The sequence below is a fragment of the Drosophila tropicalis genome, unplaced genomic scaffold (genome assembly GCF_018151085.1).
Source record: "Drosophila tropicalis isolate 14030-0801.00 unplaced genomic scaffold, ASM1815108v1 contig_4, whole genome shotgun sequence".
Taxonomy (NCBI): Eukaryota; Metazoa; Arthropoda; class Insecta; order Diptera; family Drosophilidae; genus Drosophila; species Drosophila tropicalis.
The window spans coordinates 1,845,044-1,860,121 of NW_027172862.1; the positions used below are offsets into that span (position 1 = coordinate 1,845,044).

Consider the following 15,078-nt stretch of genomic DNA (forward strand, 5'->3'; position numbering starts at 1 on the left):
TGTTAGTGGGGTGGTGGGTGCCTTTCTGCTGACAACGGGAGGTGTGTATATGATGATGGGGGGTGCTACACAAACGGTGGGTGGCGAGTATCGAAATGTTAGTAAACTTTTTCAAGGTCACCTCAAGTATGAACTAATACCTAATCAACCGCTAGCAAAGCAGAGCAACAAACGCCAACAGCGCAGTCAGCATTGACTGCATTTTTTTTCTTTCTTCTTATACACTGTTTCTTGTGTGTGTTTGCCCGAAAATATTGTTTATAACAATTCTACTTATACATTCATATGTACATACATATATAGGGGTGATCGATCAGGTGATCCCCAGGCCTCGCACAACTTTATGTTTGTTTAAACAAATTAATAATGGTTTGCAAACATGCAAAATGTTTCTGCAATTTATAGATTTTTCAAGGTCAAAATTGTTGTACAAGAGGCTACACCTAATCGGAACAATTCATCATACATAATATTAAGTCCTTTAATGTTGATTCAACAATTAGTTTGGAATCTAAAGTTTAGAAATAGAAACATTCGTAAGAGATGTAACGGTAATGTATGTGTAATATATGTAGCTATGTACATACCCATCTACATATGTACATAATCTAACAATATGATCTAACAAAGACTTAGTCACCGACTATTCTATTTTTCATTGACAGTTGTGAGTAACCCTAATACATACATATGTATGTACATACATATGTATGAATGTATCTGTATCTACGGGAATACGTACATACATACATACATACATTGTTTGTACATATGTACATATGTATGTTTATATTGTACATTTAAGATCTGTGTACATCTTTCTCTATGTGCAATATATGTACATACATTCATACATATGTATGTATGTAGATGTCGTCGATGCTGTTGGCTTCTCACACCGATATTTCAAGGTCGCTCGAACAAACAAAAAAAAAAATAAAAAATTTGAGAACAAAAAACGCGAAACAAACAAAAAATAATTGCAAAACAAAGGCAAGGAAAACAAAAACAAAATAAAATGAAAAAAAAACGATACAATCAGAAAAGGAAATCAAGCCATGCTACACGTGGAGCCACACCTCCTTGCCAAACAGCCTGCCTTTCTCTCAATCTCTCTTCCTCTCGCTCTCTATTTCTCTGTCTCTCTCGCTATTTATAGAATTGCAATTGCTGTTTCATCTCCTACATACGTGCGACTAGTCGCGTTGGCGACAACAAAAACAAAATCAAAAAAAAAAAAAAAAACAAGAACAATTCATTTATCAACCAAAAACGAAAAAAAAAAAAAGAGGGAGGGGAAAGGAAAGGTTTATTATTTAACAACTGTGCGAGAAATGCAAAAACGAAATGACAAATAACCGTAGAGTTGAAACAGGCGGAAAGAGAGAGAGAGAGAGAAAGTGTGTGTGGGAGTGGAAGTGGGAGTGGGAGTAACAAGGCAGAGAGAGAAGAAAACTGCTTAAGCGCGTGACTGTTCATGTCTGTTTTAAAACGCCAATGAATTATGAAATTTTTGGACTTTATGAGATTTTTCATTCAGAGAGCACAACAACCACCCAACTGCTTGTCTATGGCCATGTCTTCAAATATTGCTATGTACGTATAACAGGACTACTAAAGGAAGTGATTTATGTATGTACAAACATAAATACATGCAAACATACATTTATACATTTGTAGTATTTCAACTGCATTTGATCTACACATGTGCGAATTTGTGATATAAAAATTAATCATCTTGACATTTATCCACACAAAAAAATATACATATGTACATACATACATATGTATATGTATGTAAATTTGTTTATCTTGATTGAAATATTTACATATATTTTATTTTAAAAAATTTAATTGCTACATTTTCAAGCTTTTACAAATAACTTTTAAGATAAGCATTCACACATTTGTCTATAAATTCTTTATAATTATTTCTCTAATAAATACTTATGTATCCATTTTTCGATTTTGGTTTCATACATACATATGTATGTATGTATGTACATATGTACATAAATAATCTATTTACTTTTTTTTTTAATTTTTGGGTTTTATCTACTTCCTGGGGGCGAGACACAATGACAAAATAAGATAGAGAGGGGAAATGCATACATACATCTGTACCTATGTTTGTATGTATGAGCATACATTGTATATTATCGAGTCTATAATATCGAGGATACAATGAGAAAGGATATCAGCAAAAAGGAATACACAAGAAAATGGATCAGTATTCACCTTCTTCTCTCTATAGTATTAAACTGATTGATAAGATATCAAAAAAAAACGATATGTATGTACATTGAGTCAACTTTTTGATCATGCAACTATAACTAAAAAGGAAATAAAAGAATTTTAGTATGCATATTTGTTAATTAGTTCAAAAAGTTTGGAAATAGAGTGTATGAGTTGAAAACATAAAACAAAAACGTAAAAAAGGCTTGTGATTAATTAGTTAAGACTACAGACATTTTTTTGAATTTATTTTTTAACATTTAAAAAAAAAAACGAAACAGCCTTGAAACAATTAGGCTTGCTTTTTAAATAAACTTTGGCAACGATTTGTTTATTTTGAAATGGTTATATAAATTTTGAAAAATCAAAAAAAAACCTTTGAATTTTAAGTATTAGAATTTAAGTCTGGTTATTAGTGTATATAAATTCGTTGTGAGACATTATAAAGTGGCGCCACTTGGCATTCCATTACTTTCGCTGCAAATACATATACTCCTACACAAAATGACACACACACACACACACACACATAGAAACACATACATATTGTTTTTAATATCTAGCTATATACATGTACGATATGCGTATTTTTTGTTTATAATTGTTTTTACAATTTTTATTGGGGTTAAGGCCTTCTTGACTTACCATCGCGCCTTTTGTTTTTGTTTTTAATTTTATTTTAAAAACGTGCAAAATACGAAAACGATTTTCTTTTTTTTTTTGTTTTCGTTGTTGTTGTTGTCGATTTCGGATTTTGTTTTTATTTGCAATTTTTATATTTTGTTGTCACTTTTCGTTTTTAAAGCTCTTTGTATTTTTTTTTTTTTTTTTTTTCTACTTTCTGTATATTTTCACTGTGGTGGGCGTCATTTGAAATTTAACAAACAATTTCTTTCAATGTCAAAATATTTCATTTTCTAAGGAAAATACAAACAAAACATAAATACATATGTATTTCAATGCAAATGTTTCTTAAATTTAAACTAAATATATTTCTGACCTCAAAGCTCATAAGGAACTGGAATACACATTTTTGTTTTAGTCCCTTATTTTAGTCCAAGAACTTAAGTAAGGCGAAAATCTTATAAAGTTAGGGTATATAAAATTGACGGTTGCAATTATTTCATACAGCAAATGCAAACTGCAACAGACACCTGAGCTGAGTCAAACACTCTCTTGCACATTTCTCTCTCTGTCTCTCTCTCTCTCTTTTTCTTTGTGGCTTGCAAAGTCATTGTACGACCTTTACATGAGCCCAGGTTTTGGGCTACTTCAATGTAAATGCAAATCGCAAATTGTTTTTGTCTGTGCCAATAACAGAGATGCCAACTCAATACAAATAGTTGGTTTACTCTCCCCACCATTCCCCCATGACAATGCATTGCCGTAAGGTATGTACATACATACATACATACATATGTACATACGTATGTACATACATATGTAGTCATACATTGTGTATGAACAGTGGCTCAAAGCTTTATTTATTTGTGATTCTCAAATGGTTTAAGCTTTGAAAAGTGTTTATATGGGTTTAAGAAGTTAAGTAAAACACGAATTGTTTAAAATCTATCTTATTCTAATTAAATTGTCAGAGACATGTGAAAACTTCGAGACATTTGAAACTAAAAACGGCGTTTTCGAAAACGTTACTCAAGATTGGTTTGGTTTTTTGAATTAGATCTGATTGAATTCCGGACTACATCATTATCAGTAATTGGGAAGTAATTGAACAGTTTTCAATATTTTTAAATGAAATTATTTCTTAAGTACTTATTAAACTAATGACCTTATCTTATAGGCATATACATATATATATATATATATATACATACATATGTACATATACATATATCTAAATATGTATGTTTCTTGAAAATGTCCTCATTTAAGCAACTTAGGTAATAGCTAGTTTAGAAACAATTAATTACTTTGAAAATGTTGAATTTTGAATTTCCTAAACGAATTTGGGTTAAAATGGCAACACAAAGGCAAATGAAGGCAATAATCTTGGAGTCACTGTATCTACATGGACATGCATATAATACATATATATCTTTTGGGTGTATTACTCATTTTGGCTTATCAGCTCGCGTTCTAGTTTAGTCAACCCAAAGAGGCATACAAAACAAACGTTCAAAGGCAAACACACACACACATACACACAAACACACACACACACAAAGTAATCAGTATGGAGTGTGCCATTTAGTCTGTGTGGTTTCGTTTGGGTCTCCTCTTGTTTAGGGTTTTGGTATTAGGGTGGCTTTTACTACTAACGCCCAATGGTCAATACATACATATACATATACATATGTATATGTAAATATGTATGTATCTGTGTTTGACTTATCAACGAAGAACTTAATTTGTTTGTCGCCTGTTGAGAAATCGCAACAAAAGAAGAGCACTATGAAGACAACTGACAGAAGAAAAAAATAAATGAGAATGCAAATCAAAGAGAAAAATCTTTATGCAAATTCTGATTCAAATATGATTAATCAATATGTACCTATATTATTCGAATTATTAAATTTCGATTGGTTAATTTGAAAAGTGATTAAATTAATTTATTAACTTCTGCGAATCTTCTCGACACATCAATAAATCGCCAACGAGATTAGATCATTGCTCAAACCTTTTGATTTTCAAAGATGATTTATGTACCTATTCATTACTGAAATATTAACCCTTAATGTACATGAGAATTATTTTATATAACATTTTTATAGGGCTAAAGTTTATATTTGTATATAGTTCCAGTTAGTTTATTGATGTTTGATCATTTTTCCAAGTATTTTCAAATTTTGATAAGTTTTATAGATTTTAACTGGAATTTAATTGAAACTGATAGCAAATACAGTAGTATCTGTTCTTAAAATGACAGTAATCATTACATGACATTACTCATACGCCATGTAGTTCCATATGGGAAACAATGTATTGCAAAATTTTGAAACAAATTCAGGATAGAATGGGCTAGGGCCGTTTTTGTGTAGTGTAGTCAACACATTTAATGTTCACGTGATGCTTGTTAAAGTCGCATATGCCCGATCAGTTAGCTTTGAGCTAAATTAGAGCATGGCAATTGTACACGTAGCTCAGACAAACAAATACACACATACATACAAACACAGGTCCGCAAACAATAACACCCACACATACAAGCACAGTTTAAGCTCTCTTTAGGTGACGCGTATTCACTCTCTGGCTCTCTCGTTCTCTCTCAAGCACTACCAACAAGCCAAATGCAGTCATGTGAATGCATTTATGACCTACAATAATAAAGAGAAAGAGAGAGACGAAAAAACACTGAACTGAGTAAGCGAAGTGAACAAAAACGAAACGGCATATAACCAGCGCTTTTGGTGGGTGAGTGGTGCTGAATAGTGGTGGTAGAGGTGGTGATGAAACCACTGGGACCTGGCGGAGACTGAGGAGGTGGTTTTTTATCAGACAAGGCGACAGCAAACAAAATCATAACAAACTGCAGAAAGAGAGACAAGCAGCAGAGGTAGTCAGAAAGAGAGAGAGAGAGAGATTAAAATGGTTGACTGTCGACCGCGAGAGAGAGAGAGAGAAACGAGAGAGACAAATTATTGGGGTGTTGCCATTGCAAAGTAAAGCAAAAACAAATGCAAAATGCAGACACTGAGAATCATAAAACTTGTTTACTCTTGGTCTCTCTCTTTTTTTCCCCACTCTCTGTGTGAACTCTCTCAATTGAAAGCTCACGTGTCATTTTCAATTGCCACGCAAACCCCAAAAACCAAGAAGAAAGAAAGAAAGAAAGAAAGAAAGCAAAAACAAAAATTGAAATAATAATAAACAATGGCAAAAGCAAAAACCCAAGCAAAAGCACACACACACGTCACACAAACACACACACACACACACTCTCACAAAACAAAGACAAGAAAAAAACACATGATATTTATAGTACACTGACTTTTTTTAACCTGTACTATAGAAACTTCCGACACTTAATTTTCTATCACTCTTAATATAGTAACTAGGACAATAAAAATAACTTTTCACAGTTATTTATTTATAATGAATATATTCATTCCTTATACATACAGAGAGAGTTTTATATACATACATATGTATGTATGTAAGGGTATTTGAAGTTCGAGCTTTTAATGTATTGGAAAACTACCAGCCGGTAATTATGAGAGCACAAAAAAAGTTCTCTCTTTAGGCCTTCCTCTCTTTCTCTCTCTCTTTGTTTCTTTCGTTGTTGTTTGTGGTTTTGGTAGTCTGACGTGTTTACTGGTTTGGCTTTTGTTTTTGCGCGCACGTTGCTTTGTTATTGTTGTCGCTGATGTCAGATACGCACACACACACACACACACAGACAGATTAACACACACTTCTATAAATATGTATGTATGGCCATGTGCATTGTATATGTATACATACATACATACAAATGCGAGTGTATGTCAAAAAGGGGGAATTGTATAATAAATTTAAGTAAAAATCAAATTAAACAACTAAAAACCTGACACGCCCCGTCGACATCGACATTGCCGCATCGCCCACTGCTGCTGCCGTTGCCGCCCCCTTCGCCGTCGCTGTCGCAGCTAACCCATTTGACGCCAAGAAAACTTTTCAATTCAATTTCAGAAAATTCTCAAAAAAACAAAAAGAAATATTAACCAAAAAATTATGAGAAATGTTTGACATTGAAAATTGATTAATTTTTAACAGAAGGCAAAAAAATATATACAAATGTTATTCATTTTATTTTATTTTACTTTTTTTTAAAAAACAAAGTTATATAATGTATCGAGATGCTTTCTCTTTCTTTCTCCCCTAACTATCTCAATATGAACACATCTACATACATGCATATGTACATCTATATGTACATACGTGTGTGTTAAAAGATTTATTGTATAGATAAAAAGTAAAACAAAAAACTGAGGATCAGCCTAGCATTAATATTATCTGATTCCATTGACTATGCATTGCCAAGAATTAATGCAACAAAAATGTGATACATAGATGAAATCTTTCTTTATTTATTAACTCATTTTTGTATTGGTCTATAACCTTTTATAATATATACTCCTAAAGACAAAGTACATACACACATACATACATACATACACATGTACATATGTACAAACTTGAATCTGAGTGAATCTTCTAGGCCTAGGCTTTGTATCTTTTACTTCCATTGCTTCTTTTAATCAAAGCTGACGCTTTGTAATAATTAACACACAGATGCAGATACACAAAAGAGAGGCAGCTACAGAGAGATAGAGAGAGAGAGAGAGATTGCAAACGGAACAAGCAAAGAGAGGCTAGCGGAAGGGAGAAAGAAAAGAGACTGCGAACTTGTTTTGTTTGCTACGTTTCGCTCTCTCTCTCTCTCTCTCTCTCTCTCCTTCTCATCGCATCTTTTGTTTCTTGCTTCCTTCATTCGTTTTACACTAATCAAGCAACGAACAGACAACAACAAAACATAAAAACAACAACCAAAAACAACACAAAATACAATTTAACAACAACAAAAAAATTGGCAATTTTTTGTTCCTCTCTGTGTGTGTGTGTGTGTGAGTTGTGTGTTTGTTAAAGCTTCCTTCTGTTAAAAGAAAAGTGAAAATAATGCAAGTGTGAAATGGACACACACATGAAGAAGAGAACGTCGCAACTAAAACAGAGAAGCAAAATGCAATGTGACGTATGCGCAATGTGCAACGCGAACGAAACAAAAGTGTGAGAGATAGAAATAGAGCAAAAAAAAGAAAGAGAGCCTGACCACAAGGGGTTAGGGGATTGGCGGGAGTTAGGGGAAAAATTGCTTGCAACTTTTGTTGGTCTGTTCAATTAATTTCCATTTTCCGCTTGATCATTGCCAATGTCTATATAGAGAGGCAAACTGTGATGTACCCACTCATCAAGAGTGTATACTCTATCCACAAAAAGATCATATTGAATTGCCTATAGTACATGCAACAACTAAAAGACCAGATATTTGACAAGTACCTTCAAGAATCTCTTAGTGCAAACCAATTAGGGTATTCTGTATTCGTTGCTTTTAACTAACATTAGCATTGATTCTATGTACTTCAATTTCTTCTAGCCCCTCACCATGTGACGGAAGATAGTGATTTTTTGTTTCGTTTTGTTTTTAATTTGCATTTTACATTCACCTACTATTCGTATCTAACTGTTTTGCAGTATCTATCATGTATGTGTGTGTGTGTAGCGATAGAGCATTGCTAATGCAACAAAACAATCGACGAAACAAAGAGACTCTTAATAAAAATACATTTCCTGTCCACTTGGCCAACAAAATTTTCAAACTGATAATGTGTTGGTGCCTAAAGAAAGACAGCGACACGGAACGGAAACAAACAACAACAACAATAAAAAAAAACTGTTGAATGTTATTTCCCTGATTATTACAACAAAGAAAATGTAAATAAATTGGTAAAGTACACGAAAATTGCATTCCAATGTGATTGGAATGAAATTATTTTGCATTTTTTAGATTAAATACTCAGCCAATCATCTCAGGTAAACCGTTTTCGAATATGGTTCGAATATTTGTCTTTTCGGTAAGTCCTTCCCTCGACAATAACTTAATTTTCTTCTTCTTGTTCATAATTTCTTGAACTTGAAACCCCTAAACATATTTCCTCTATCCGTCCATGAGAAGAATAGATATTGGTTTTGACTTTGAACTACCAAATAGCCTAGATTGGTTTTATAATTTTGCAATCAATATACATACATATGTTTATTTCCATATACAGTAGAATCTGGTTATAAAGACTCCGCCTAACACGTTCGTTTGGTTATAGCGACTAAAGTTCGATGAGTGATTGGTTGGCCCCAATACAAACTTATATAAAAAGGGACACCGTTTAGAACATCTTCCGGATATGAAGACGAAAATCGTCGCTCCCCTGATCGTCGTTATAAACGAATTCTACCTTAGGTATGTACATACATACATATTAAATGTACATATGTATGTATGTATGTAGGTATGTAATATAATGTTTATAAAACAACATTTTAAATTATGTACAGAATAATCAAGCTAAATACAAAAAAACTTCCGGCTTAAAAAATTTGTATTGAGTCCTTTACCCCAGTTCCGACTAACAAGACTTATAAGTCACTCATACGCCATGGTGGACAACAAATAAAGTTAAAGTTAAAAAATTAACAGAAACAAAGCCAAAACGAAAACAAATAAGCAGAAAAATTGTATAAGTTAAACTGAAAGGTAAGAGAAAGTTGACAAATTTAAATTAGTAGGACACTTGAAAGCTCTGAGACAAAGGCAGGACTTAAAATTTCAACAGATAAGGAATACGGGGGAAATATAGGTACATATAGATATAGGTATATAGGAACTTATATATAAAGGTCTATTAAGTGCGTCAAGTTAAGTTTTGCTGTAAAAGTTGTACTTAATTTAGTGTTTTGCGTCAACACAAGAGCGCTAACGGTTTTTTCTTTAGCCCCATTGTTAGCCATAAAAATTGTCCAAAACACTTTATTTTTTTTTGTTTTCTTTTCAATAACATTACTCGCTTTCTGTGTGTGTGTGTTTGTTGTTTGTTGGTGTCAGCTCCCGTTTTCATCTTTTGAGCTGGCCCTTATCAGTGTGCACATGCTGATTATGCTACCCATCTACAATACTTAAATGCCCTTCGTTGCCGCCAACCACGCCCGCTCCCGCCCCCACCACTCACTCCCGTTTTCCACCACTGACACTGCCAGTGACATACAACGCCGTGCCGCCAATTCCTTCGCCCTTCTTTCTGCTCTCTTATCTTACGTTTTGCCGCCTGATAAGTGTTTGCATTTTTTTCTCTCTCTTTTCCTTTTCCTATGTTTCGTATTGAACCAGAAAACCCCTTAGCACATGCTTGTCTGGCCCCGTTGCATTTGAGAAAGAAACAAAGATAGCATGAGAAAATCGAAACAAAAGAGTCGATAGTCGACAAATGAATACCCTTGAAAAAATAAATTTCATTACCTATTCCATTGTCTGAAACTCTATCTAACTTATTTTTACATACAGAAATACTAGAAATATATTTGAAACTGTTTTTTAGATCATAAAATGTAATTTTTTCCAAGTTTGTTTCAAAAATTTTATATTTAATAAATAAATTGTAATTTTTGGTCGAGTTGTGATATTGAAATTCATATTCATTTATTAACAAAAAAAATTTGCAAATCATTGTGAAAGGTCATAAAAAGTTAGTTACTAGAACTAACTAGATTTAACTAATTTGCAGCAAATATGTTTAAATATTCTGTGGAAATGTTATTTTGTCTACATTAACTTAAACTAAAACTTATAAACAGAAACTAAACTAAGTTACTTACCTTTAACTTTGCACAGAACTTTAAAAACTGTTTTTAAAACTTTTCAAAGATGTCTAAATGGATAAAATTTGATATATATTTTAAATAGTAACTTAATGAATGGTATTTTCTTAACATTTTTCAATATTTTAAAAAGTAATTTGAAGTAAAGAGCTCCAAAATTTATAATCCTAAAGGACTCACTATTAAAAGAAACTCGAATCGATAGTCTAGACGCTCTTATTATAAGTTTTGGAACCATTGAATTAGTTTATATTTAGAGAGTAAATTATTATTCTAAATAAGAAACGAAAAAAAGAGACTTTTGGTTCCAATTATTCGAGTTAGCCCCATGTTAATGATTTTTTAAGAGTATCTACCCTTTCTTTCTACTATTCATATTTCGCCCCTTTTATACGTATGTATGTACATATATGGATGAGTAGGAGAATGTTGAAAATTTTGTTTCTGCTAATTAGAGTGTCATACTTTGATTACACATACACTTGTGTGTGTGTGTGTGTGTGTGTATGAGTGAGTGTGTGTGTATATTTAATGCACCTTGAAGTGTTTTTTTCGTACATGTTTCAGAAAGTGTGCGGGGGCAGTTGGTTGGGTTGGGTTGGTTGGTTGGCTGACAACAAGCCACAGCCAAACCGGCGACTAATGTCTCAATAAAGTAAGATAGACAAGGAGGAGAGAGAGAGAGAATGCGAGAGAGATAGAAGGTAGGTAAAAGCAAATTGTTAGAACTATTTTGTTTTTTACTGGTTATGAGAGACAACTTTATTTGTAACTTAATTATAAACCGGATGCAACATTACAAAGGGAAAATATGTGGCAAAAGTGGACCTAAATAAAAACTAACTAAAACAAAATTTAATTTAATTAAAAATTTGTGTCCTCCACTGCTTCAAATTAAGTTAACTATTCTCTTTATTTAACGTTTTATTAGAATAAAACAAAGATAAACGAATATTCTTTGATGCCAAATAACTATTCCGAATATCAAACATTTTTTTTACCTATTATAGGATGGATTCAGGGGGGAAGAGTCCTGAAGGTGGAGGCACCGCCTTTCAAATGATTTTACACTTTTTTAGGCACTTTACACCCTTAAATATTGAAAAATTTAATGTTAAGTTGAAAGAAATCTTCATACCGAATAAACAAACTTTATAGTTTAGTTAATAACATTGACAAAAAGTGTATTGAGAACATTTTGAATACAACAATTTAAGATTAAACAATTAACTTTTTGTTTAGATTACATTGAAATAAAATATATCTCGAATTTATTTAAAGGGAAGCGAACTATCTTAACGATGCGCCTCTGTCGAAAATATCCCGAATATGCAAAATATTTACTTAGTTATCCAATATTGTCAATAAATCAATAAACAACTTGACATTTTATTCACTTTGTATGTATATTGATATTGCATTATCCAGTTTATAGTATATAGTATACAATTGTCTTCTTCGAAGACAGCAATTGGATATCCATAAACACTTTGATCGGAATTCAAAACATTATAAAGTAAATATGTATATAAATTCTTGATCACAATGACGAGAAGTTTTTAAATGGTTACGCCTTTTCATCCGTTGGTCTTTTAGATACCAAAACGGTGATGACCATATTAACAAAACAAAATTATATTTGACCTATTTCGGGTATATCTTGTGTGTCGGCTAGACAAAAGTAAAAAAAATAAAACAAAAATTTAGAGAGAAAAAAAGAAAAAAAAAACTTCTTATCAGGTTCCACCGAGATTTGAACTCGGATCGCAGGATTCAAAGTCCTGAGTGCTAACCATTACACCATGGAACCGGGTTGGAGACAGGGCCGAAAAAACTACATGAAAAATGATAAGCCAAGCATTAAAGCAATTTTGATGGTCTTTGTACACGGTGTTTGTATTGATTATAAACAAAAAAATGCCACATTAATGAAAAAATATATTGAATGACTCAATTTTAGCAATATTAAACTTTTAAAAATGTAAAGAAGATTACTTTTGAAGTCAGTGTATTGATTTAAACCCAAAAAAATCAAACCAAAATTTTGTATTGCAAAATAAAAAAGAAAGTGAACTCAGGTTCCACCGAGATTTGAACTCGGATCGCAGGATTCAGAGTCCTGAGTGCTAACCATTACACCATGGAACCGGGCTGATATTGCGGCTAAAAATTGTACATCAAAAATGATGAATCGTGAATCAAAACCAAATGTTTTATACATATTAATTATTGTTTAAATGAATTTATTCTAAATTCACCGACTTAAACCATCTTAAAAGGCAAATTTGATTTGTTTCTCTTTGAATTGCAACAAAGTGTTGGAAAGTGTTATTTTAATTTAATTTAAACTAATATTTGTGACAATTTTTTAAACAAAAACAAATAGTACTTTATAATTTTTTTCAAAAATCCATTCGATATTACCTTTATAGGGTTTTCAAGTGTTTGTTATAAGAAAATTGGGTATTAACAATTCCTTTTCCTTCTTGTTTTTTTGTCAGCTTCATTAGTAATTATTATGTAGATGATTTCATATTGTTCTTGCTGGCTTCTTTACCCCATAACCAGTAAGATTTTTGTTTTGTAAACGCCTGGCCAAGCATAAAATTTGTCCCCAATCCACCACAGCCCAAATATGGAGGGTTAGCTCCGACAACTGCATCATGCAATGCATCCATAAGAAGTATTTTGAGTGGGCAAAACATTCGTATAAAAGCCCATAACAAAACCATGGTTAGAAACATTCTACTTTAGCTGCCATTACACAGCTGTTGTTGGTTGTTGGTTGTTGTTGTTGTTGTTGGGTCTGTCTTGTTGGCCCGCCTTGTTGTTGCCGGTTGATGGTTTGCTGGTTGCTGTTACTGCTCTTGTTTGCATGCATAAATCAATCAAGCAGAGTGTTTGCACATACAGGCAGTCAGCAATAGCAACAAAAAGGAACAAAAAAACGCATGGATACACATACATATGTATGTAAGCTCTCTCAATCTTATACATATATACATATATGTACATATGTGGATACGAGGGTAAATTCGAAACTGTATGAAAAGTATCAAATTCAAGCCATTACTTTGACATTGTAAAGTAAATGTAGACAATTTGTATTCTTTGGTAAGACCCTTTACAGTTAGCATTGGTTTAAATTTTCTAATATCTTTTCTTACTTGGCCAAATCAAAAACCAAATAACTTAATATATCATGTGACAAATTTCATAAAGATTTTATGGAAATTTCTAGCCTAAAAGAAAAGCAATAAGCAAGGAAGAGATAGAGAGAGAGATCTTAGTGACTTCCAAGTCCTTTTTTTTAACCTTTCGCCATCATTTTATTTTGCTTAAAAGCTTAGATTGAAAACCATTTTTAAGTAGTTTTTATTTTGATTGATTTTTGGCCACCTCTTAAAGTGTTTCTGGAACAAATGATAAATTTGGGAAAGAAAGTAAACGTTAGAAAACGACTTAAATATAAATACAGTCTTTAGTCTTTGTCTTTCAAAATTGTTTTTATAACATTTTCCAACTTTATATTAAGCATACAAAAATTGCATTCAAGAAGTTACTTTAAACTGGCCGAGTTTGAGTTTTGAGCACGTTTTAAAGTACTTTTGGCATTTTTTCATATCTAACAACAAATTAAAGTCTATTTTTGACTATGTCAAATCATTTTTATATAAACTTAGGATAAGAAATAAAATCAAGTGCTCACTAAATAGTTCAAATATCTAAAACTAAAACACCTTTTAAAAAAAAAAAGTAGTAACACATGCAAACAATAAATAATAACTAAAAAGTTTTCAAAATCTTAGAAAGTTTTACGTTTTACAAAACTTTTTCTTTTTAAATATCATGCCTTTTTGATCATTTTCATAGATCCTAGTCTAAAAAAAACATATATCTCTTTATAGTTTAAGAACAAATCGATGAATCTCTTATGAAGTTTAGAAATTTCCGAATGTTTTCAAAACATTTTAGTTAGTAATTCTTGAAAAAACAAAAGTTGTTCTTGTTTAGTTTCTACTTTGCTAAAATGTTAAGAGCCACCCTCGTTTCGTATACATCCAGTTGCATATACATGTGTAGTATTAAGGGTGGCAAAAACAAAACTCGAGTCTAGGGCTAACCCCAAACTCGTAAAACAAAAAGAGAAAAGGATGACAAAAGCGTTCAAGTGTTAAAATGCAGCTCCACGTTTTTTTTTTCCGGACTTTTTTTTTGGTTTATGGCAAACAAACGAGATTGAAGCCGGGTCGATGATGTCGACTGGTGCTGCGAATGCCAGTGACGATGATGATGTCAAAACAAGACCAAACAACGAAATGGTTAAAAAATTAGTCCTCTATATGGAAATTTCGAGATGGCTTTTGCCACGAAAATACCAAAAATAGCAATGCAATAATCTGACATAACTAAGAAGGAAAATAAATTGCAAACCAAATAAAATATAATTGTGAATTGTAGATAAGAGTTATAAGA

The 15,078-nt window shown here is 32.2% G+C and overlaps 1 long non-coding RNA gene and 2 other non-coding genes across 3 annotated transcripts; 1 reads left to right on the forward strand and 2 right to left on the reverse strand.

The window, feature by feature from the left end:
- The first annotated feature begins 7,775 nt into the window (after positions 1–7,775).
- LOC137573123 (uncharacterized) lies at positions 7,776–8,753 on the forward strand. Its single transcript, XR_011031826.1, has 3 exons — positions 7,776–7,927; positions 8,428–8,679; positions 8,741–8,753. It is a non-coding gene; the product is annotated as an uncharacterized lncRNA (long non-coding RNA).
- Positions 8,754–12,340: 3,587 nt separating this feature from the next.
- On the reverse strand, positions 12,341–12,412 carry TRNAQ-UUG (transfer RNA glutamine (anticodon UUG)). Its single transcript has one exon. It is a non-coding gene; the product is annotated as a tRNA-Gln (tRNA).
- A 266-nt stretch (positions 12,413–12,678) lies between these two features.
- Positions 12,679–12,750, reverse strand: TRNAQ-CUG (transfer RNA glutamine (anticodon CUG)). Its single transcript has one exon. It is a non-coding gene; the product is annotated as a tRNA-Gln (tRNA).
- Positions 12,751–15,078: the final 2,328 nt, after the last annotated feature.